Source organism: Trachemys scripta, chromosome 3 (assembly GCF_013100865.1).
Source record: "Trachemys scripta elegans isolate TJP31775 chromosome 3, CAS_Tse_1.0, whole genome shotgun sequence".
In the NCBI taxonomy this organism is placed as follows: Eukaryota; Metazoa; Chordata; order Testudines; family Emydidae; genus Trachemys; species Trachemys scripta.
In genome coordinates this window covers 156,315,347-156,323,254 of record NC_048300.1, presented here as the reverse complement: position 1 = coordinate 156,323,254, position 7,908 = coordinate 156,315,347, and the positions used below count along the sequence as shown (strand labels likewise).

Genomic DNA, 7,908 nt, shown 5'->3' with positions numbered 1-7,908 from the left:
CAAGAAGATGCCTAAACTGTGATGTGACATACAAGGCAAGTAAAAAGACAGTGGGACCAATCCTATATCGGTTGAAATATATTGCTGAACTGCCACTCAGTGAGAAGGATTGAGCCCAGATTCTCTCTCTTCAGTGGAGCTTGCAATTCAGTCTCCATGCTCATTCAATCACTGGCCTCTCTGCCGAGAATGTCAACAAATGTGCCAGTTAGTACCAGTCGGGATGGTGACTTCTGTGATGTTGACACCTGTCCACTGTGAACTGGACTGTGATCACCATTGTATTTCCCATAGGATGCTGAACAGCTGTCAGGTGGTAGTAATGGTGAAAGATATATTAACTGCTGTGTGCACACTGGTAAATCAGACAGAATCTACTGTCTCTAAAAATGCCTTTCATGTCAAATTATGTTTACCTCTCTTTAATAATGCAACTGCTTTCCTTTCATGGGTTGTTAGTGTATTTTCCAGTTTATAGTTTATTTATACATAAAATACTAACTAATGGGTTGTGTGAGACAAAAATACAAAACAAATGCATGTACATCCAAAGCTAGATTTTGAGCTGTCGGCACTATTCCCTGGAGGTACTTGCATTTGTTTTTTATTTTTGTTATATACACATTGTGGGAGCACCCACTTTGTCAGACTTCAACTACGTGCCCCTATGGCCTGTTGAACCTACAAAACTTGCCATGAACCCAACTGCACATGCAAATCCACATTTGTACACACAAAGGAGTACATTTTCAGTACTTGCATCTGAAGAAGTGAGGTTCTTACCCACGAAAGCTTATGCTCCCAATACTTCTGTTAGTCTTAAAGGTGTCACAGGACCCTCTGTTGCTTTTTACATTTTCAGTGAGGCCCAATATGTAGCCTCCACTTGTGTGAGTTTGAAAAACAGTCTATTGTAAATTGGTCCATTTATTTCAGAATCCATTTAAAAAGAAACCCTCCTTGTTTTTAAAAAGCTCAATGGGCTTGCTCCATCATGGACCTTATCCTTTTCTGCTCCCTTACCAAATACCCTCCACTCAGACATCCTCTTTCTTCTCCTCTACCTCAGTCTTGCTCCTATTTTAACAAGAGACTCTTCCCCATCCCCCATCTCTTTTCATCTATGTATAAGTAAGGAGTTCTGCTCATAGGAAATCATATGATCCTGTTCCTTGGGATTTGCATCTATGGTGTACATGTGACTATTCTGAGTGCTTTCAAACATAAATTACCCTTTATAACTTCTAATTTGCACGAGGTAACTAAACAATGATGCCTCTGGCAGTCACAGTATTTCCTAAGAATTTCCTGTGCTAAGCATAGGGAACTTTGGGTAATGTTACAAATGACAACAGTAACAACCTAATCACAAAGGCAAAACTGAAAAGAGTATAACAACCACCAAAAGAGTTACTTGCTGTTCCGTTCTGGTTTCATTATAAATATTGCAGTCTACTGTGTGACTATACAGATACATAATTTTTAAAATGCATAGTATGAAAAGTGTACACACCGTATCCTATTGACAGCTGAAATTCTTGATTTAATCATATGTGTTAATGTTGTTTTGTCCATATCTAGGAAAAAAGGTATACAACAGGGATCGGCCACCTTTGGCATGCGGCCTGGCAGGCCCTCGCCGCTTCCTGCAGCCCCCATTGGCCTGGGATGGCGAACTGTGGCCAGTGGAAGCCGCGATCGGATGTGGCACGTAAACAAACCAGCCTGGCCCACCAGGGTGCTTACCCTGGCGAGCCGCATGCCAAAGGTTACCGATCCCTGGTATACAATGAAATCTGTGATGATTTCTTAGCAGCATATTTATATGCAATCAGATATATTAGTACAAATTTCAAATGCAAGGAGGATGTTAATGGATTTGTGTTATAAAGATTTAATAACTTCACAAACAAGGTGTCATACTGTTTACTGTTTTGTATTGTCTGTATACCTGCATCCTCATATTAACAGAGGAGAATTCAGTACAGCAATTTTAGTTTCATAATTAACAAATTATGTTAAGTTACAAAGAACCAGATATAATGCGTTAAACTGCAGTTTGCGGAATTTTTCTAGACAGTAAGAAAACATTAATTTCTATCGGTACTTATGAAATGAACAACCATCAAGGATTTTTTATGTGTAGTTTTGCAAAATCTTTGAAGTTTCAAAATATGTTGCGGATTGTGAGTACATTGGAAAAACTATTCTACCTTATAGCTGAAAACAAAGGATGACATATGCATTTGCAATCTCTAGTGGAAAAGGAAATCGACAAGGAAAAAACCACTTTTTCTACTCAAGGCCTGGAAAAATGTTTTGGATAAAGTCACCCGATCTCCCCCCTTCCTTATCACTGAACTATGGCAGGGCAATCAGAGAGGACAGAGTAATGTGCATGACTAGGGTGAAGCTCAAGTACCAGAGAGCAGTTATTCACTTAAAACCAAAACATGGGAAACCAAAAATCTCCTGGTGCTGTCATGTCCAAGCCAACAAAGCTAAATGGTTTTCCTCACAAGATGCTGATTTAAAAGTATCATGAAGATGGAATTTCTTCAGGCATATTTCCCTGGAAAATACATATACGAACATCACTTTGTCTTCTCTTAATTTCTACCTGACAGATCTTGAGCAGGATCCACCCATACCAATAGCATTAACAATATTTAAAAGCTGGTTATGGTTTGAAAGAATTTAATGTTTTTGCATAGCAGCTTTTAACATTACTAACACCTAAACTGTAATTCTACACATTGTATCAAACTCCTCAAATATCAAGCTGGATAAGCAGAGGGTTTTTTGGCTAGTCAACAAGAATGCTGCTTTTCACATGTTCACCTTTAATTTGAATTACATCATTTGCTCAAGAATTAAAAATAGTCTTGGCCACAGGAACCTTAAAGATATGTTTAGGTGTTGAAAAATGTAACACTTCAAGTTCTTATAGCTTAGCTTTTGTTTCCTCAGACCTGTAGTCCTAGAGGAAGAGTCTTCACGTGTGCAATGACTAAACTCGTGATCGACAGATCAGATCATGACAGTTTCATATGTTTAGTAGTTTGCTACTAAGCCACTGGATGCACTGTAAATTCCTTTGCCTTAAAATGTCTCCATACCTTGAGGAAGGAGCCAATGTAAAACAGATATGCAATGCGTCAGCTAAAATGGGCATGTGTGATTTCAGAAGGCAAATGTTGGATTCTAAAAGATATCCACTGTATATAGTTATAGATACTGATGAAATGCATAATATGAGTATGAACTCTTTCATATAGTTTAGGTCTTTGACATACAAGTAGGATCCACACTTGGAAGATTACAACAGGAAGAGATTTATTTCACAGCCTTGTTATAAACTTTGTCAAAGAAAGAAATAAAGTTGTTCCATTTTCAGCTCTTGATTAAAATCTTTTTTCACTGGAAAATAGTGCCAGGGTATTACACTCTTGTATTCTTGGGATAATAAGGATGTAATGTCCCATTTTGACCTTTCAAAATGCTGTGTTTTGATTTGCTTGTCACACATTTCTTCCAACTTTACAGTCTTATTAACCTGTGAAAAGAGAATGGAATGAGAGGCAGTGAAGATACAGAATACTGAGGAAGATCAAAGTAGTACAACACACTTGTGTAGTTCAAAGAACATAGCATATATTAATATTTTTGGTATTTCATCATTATTGCATCAGAACCTAACAAGAATGCTGAAGTGGTACATATTTAACTCATCATCATGACAATTCAGAGACTGTAATCTGCATATTTTGGGAGCTTGTATCTGCCTGAAGGTGTAGCTACTGGAATCTGAAAGGCTACATATTTCCAGTGTCTTTAGAAATATTTTAGAAAAGGAGGAATTAAAGCACTATATCACAATCCCCAAAATAGATATTTCAATAAAAGTTATAGTGTATATGACTGAGGGTCAGATTCTATAAGCCTTACAAAACTTCATAGATTCTTAGACGGTCTACACTAGAAAATTAGGTCTGTTTAACTACATCAATCAGGGGTGTGAAAAATCCACACTTGAGCGGCATTGTTAAACCAGAGTAAATCCTCAGATAGACAGTGCTAGGTCTTCTGTTGACCTATCTACCACCTCTCGGGGAGGTAGATTACTTATGCTGATGGTAGAATCCCTCCCATCCCTGTAGGTAGTGTCTACATGGAAGTGCTGCAGCAGCCCAGCTGCAGTGGCCCAGATGAGCTGCATTTTAAGTGTAGACAAATCCTTAGATTCATAGATTTTAAGAACAGAAGTGACCATTAATTATCATCAGTCTGACCTCCTGCATAACATAAACTAAAGGACTTCTTGATAATTTCTGCATCGAGCCCATAACTTGTATTTGAGCTATGGCATATCTTTTAGAAATCTTGACTTACAGCCCGCAAGTGACAGAGAGATTGAATTGTTAATGGTTAAGAGCCCTTTTTGTGCTTAGGTCTAGTCTGAATTTGTCTAGCTTCAGCTTCTCACCATTGGTTCTCATTATACCCTTTTCTGTTGGATTACAGCGTTGTCTACTATCACAAATATCTTCCACATGTAGGCATGGGCGCCGACTCCATGGATACTCCGGGGCTGGAGCACCCACGGGGAAAAATTAGTGGGTGCTCTGCACCGACTGGCAACCAAGCTCCCCTCACCCCCCAGGCCACCGCCTCTTCCCCCTCCCCTGAGCACACCGCATCTCTGCTCCTCCACCTACTTCTCAGCGCATCCCGCCTGGCCACTGCCAAATAGCTGTTTGGGGGCAGTAGCATGCTCCAGGAGGGAGAGGGAGGAGCAGGAATGTGGCACACTCAGGGGAGGAGGCAGGGAAGAGGCAGGGTTGGGGTGGGGATTTGGGGAAGGAGTTGGAAAAGGGGCAGGGAGGGGGCGGAGTTGGGGCAGGGACTTTGTGAAAGGGGTTGGAATGGGGGTGGGGTAGGGGTGGGAAGAGGCAGTTCAGTGTCAGGGCTAGGGGCAGAGCAGGGGTTGAGCACCTGGGGAAAGAGGGGAAGTTGGCGCCTATGCATGTAGGTACTTCCAGACTGTGATCAAGCTCTCAGCCTTCTCTTGGATACACTAAATAGACTGAGCTTCTTTAGTCTCTCCCGCTAAGGCATGTTTTCCATGTAGCTCTTTTCTGAAGCCTCTCCAATTTTTCTACATCCTGTTTGAATTGTGGGTACCAGAACTGGAGATTGTATTCAGTAATGGTCTTACTATTGCCATATATGGAATACCATCTCCCTATTCCTACTTGATATTCCCCTGCTTACATTTCCAAGAATTACATTTACCCTCTTAGCTAAAGCATTGCACTTGGATCACATGTTCAATTTGTTATCTACCATGATCCCTAAGTCCTTTTCAGAGTCACTGGTTTCTAGGATACCATTGAAGAAAGTGGGGCTACTCACAAAGTAAGATACTATTCAACATGAATAAAGTGGCAGAATTTGGCACTTTTTATAATGCTTTCACCTCACCTGAGACTTTCTTAGTATAAATAAAAATGTCAGCATTCTTCCCAATGTCAGTGTGATACCAATTAAAATTACACCATGATAAAAACTTTTATGAGGACAATATTATCTACCTTAGATAAACAGCTTGTAACTTTCAATATGTCTTGCTTGTTTGCCTTAGCTGCTTTGTCTTGCAATCTGTGAATATGTGTAAGTTTCCTAACAGATGGGAAAACTAAACACTTTAAGTTGAAGTGCTCATCCTTTTTATTGGATTGCAAGCGTAGTAGCAAAATATGCTTTCAAGTAATCTCTGACCTACAAAACCCACCATCTCTGGGACTGATAATATACAATTAAATGTCAATTCAATAACACAATGCCCAGTTCAGCAATGGTCCTCTTGTGAGCAAAACCTACATCCGTCTCAATTTTAAGGATGATTGCTCAGAGCTTGTGGTGACTATTGGGCCAATTTGTTGTGGAGCTTTTAGTTTACAATTGTTTTGAAAGGTTACATTCACCAGTACAATGAAAAATTAACACTGAAAACAAAGAAGCATGAAATATCTAATGTGTGAATTATTGAAATTCATATGTTATTTCAAGTTACAGTTATTTGAATACTTCCTACCTTTGGAAAATGTAGTTTGAATGTCAAAATGTCCATTTAAAAATTCTCATGATTTTTACTTATTGGTGGAAATACATTTTTACTGATTCTGCAGCAACAAAGATAACAGGCCATCAGTCAACATTCCAAGACCTAGCATTAACACTTTCTCTCATATATGACTTACTACCAGTCACAGTTTTGTAGGTCAGTAAGGCTTAATTCACAAAAGGACTAAGGTGCCTAACTGTCACTTTTGGCATCTAAATCAGGTCTAAATTCGGGGGTAAAACTTCCCTTGGTGCCTGTGTTTCTGTCTCTGGGCATGCACACTGCAGCCCCATGCCCAGTGCCCAGATGCCTAAGCCCCAGATAGATGTATGAACAAGGGGAAATTGGAATTCTTCTGCCTAACTCACCTACGGGGCCCAATCCAGTAACCATGTTCACACCTTGCCTTCCAGACTGCCCCCCCATAGGTGAACTTACACAATACAGCCAGAGGATGATGTTGCTCAAAATGTTTAGCCCACAGGTTAGGGTACTCACCTGGGATGTGGACAACACCCTCAGTCCACCAGCGGGGGAAGGAGGGATTTTGATCCGGGCTAAGACACTGCTCATGAGAATACTCTTAACTATTGGGCTAAGAGATTTTCTGATGCGGGGCCTCCTCAATTTCACCTGTTGAAGCAACAGGAGAGACTGAGAAGCCCGATGGTTAGAGCACTCACCTGAGAGTGACAGATTCCAGTTAAAATCCTTTCTCCCCTTTCAGCTGGAAGGGGTGCGGATGACTTGAACTGGGGGTCTCCCAGGTCACAAGTGAGTATCCTAACCACTGGACTAAAAGTTCTGAGGGAGCCCCCACCCCCTGCCAAAATGGAATAAGCACCTAATGCCAAGGGTGGGTTTGCAGCTGAAACTCCTGATCAGAGGGAGGCTCCTATTTCCAAGAGAGGAAAGGGCTTAGCACACACCCCTCAGCTCAGCATCTCCAATTGGTTAGATTATCTGACGTACCACCTAGAGTTCTGAGGCACCTATCTCCCTCCATTCCATATAAGGAGCCCTTATATGAATACCAGTGATTTTCCAAGTGCCTAAAAGTTAGGTGTGGCGATGCTGAGTGTCACAACACCTAAGTTCCTTTGTGAATCTAGCTCGAACTGTTTTAAAAGGACACAGTAAGAATCTTTTTTATTACCTCTTATCAAACGTAAAGGAAATAGTATATTGACATAACAAGGTCTACAAAACAACTGTGGACAATGAAAGAGGCAATTAATTTCTTTCATGTGATTTGCATCATATCCACAAGTAGCAAAAGATGAACACAGGAACGGAGTGATAGGCAAGGACTCTTGGATTCATCTTTAGACAAAGTATTAGGATCATCATGAAAATCAATGACTACATGTTTTATGCAGAGTCCCTCTCAGATACATTCTTCTCTAGATGTACACATGTAGCTCCTGCTCCTAGTGTAGCTTCAGCCCTAATGCTATGTCTTGGGTGGTGGGAAGTCTAAGAACTCTACAGACATGATCTAAAGTCTTACCTCATTTTGTTCTTCAGACTGAATAGTGAAACTCTCCTGGTGTAACCAGCACTGTCCATATAAATTCCTTGTATGAAAAAAAACAGCTGATGTCTTTCCTCTCTTTTCACCTTGATCAATTGGAATCCTCCTTATGTGTCTCCTATAAGAAGATTAAGTGGAAAAGATTGAAACTATGAAGCCATATGTGTTTGTACTGCTATTTTTGCCCATCTACATAACTAATTTGCACAGACTTAAAGATCACAAATGTTTTGTTCTGGGCTACCAT

General features: G+C 40.3%; 1 protein-coding gene across 2 annotated transcripts in view; it reads right to left on the bottom strand.

Annotated features, from left to right (window-relative positions):
* Nucleotides 1-3,248: 3,248 nt before the first annotated feature.
* The window catches only part of KHDRBS2 (KH RNA binding domain containing, signal transduction associated 2), a 624,118-nt gene continuing 619,458 nt past the window's right edge, over nt 3,249-7,908 (bottom strand). For both annotated transcript variants that reach the window (XR_004645211.1, XR_004645212.1), the window contains 2 exons: nt 7,638-7,779; nt 3,249-3,556 (listed from right to left, as the gene is read on the bottom strand). The gene's annotated coding sequence lies outside the window, so the exon portion shown is untranslated. The remainder of the gene's footprint in view (nt 3,557-7,637; nt 7,780-7,908) is intronic.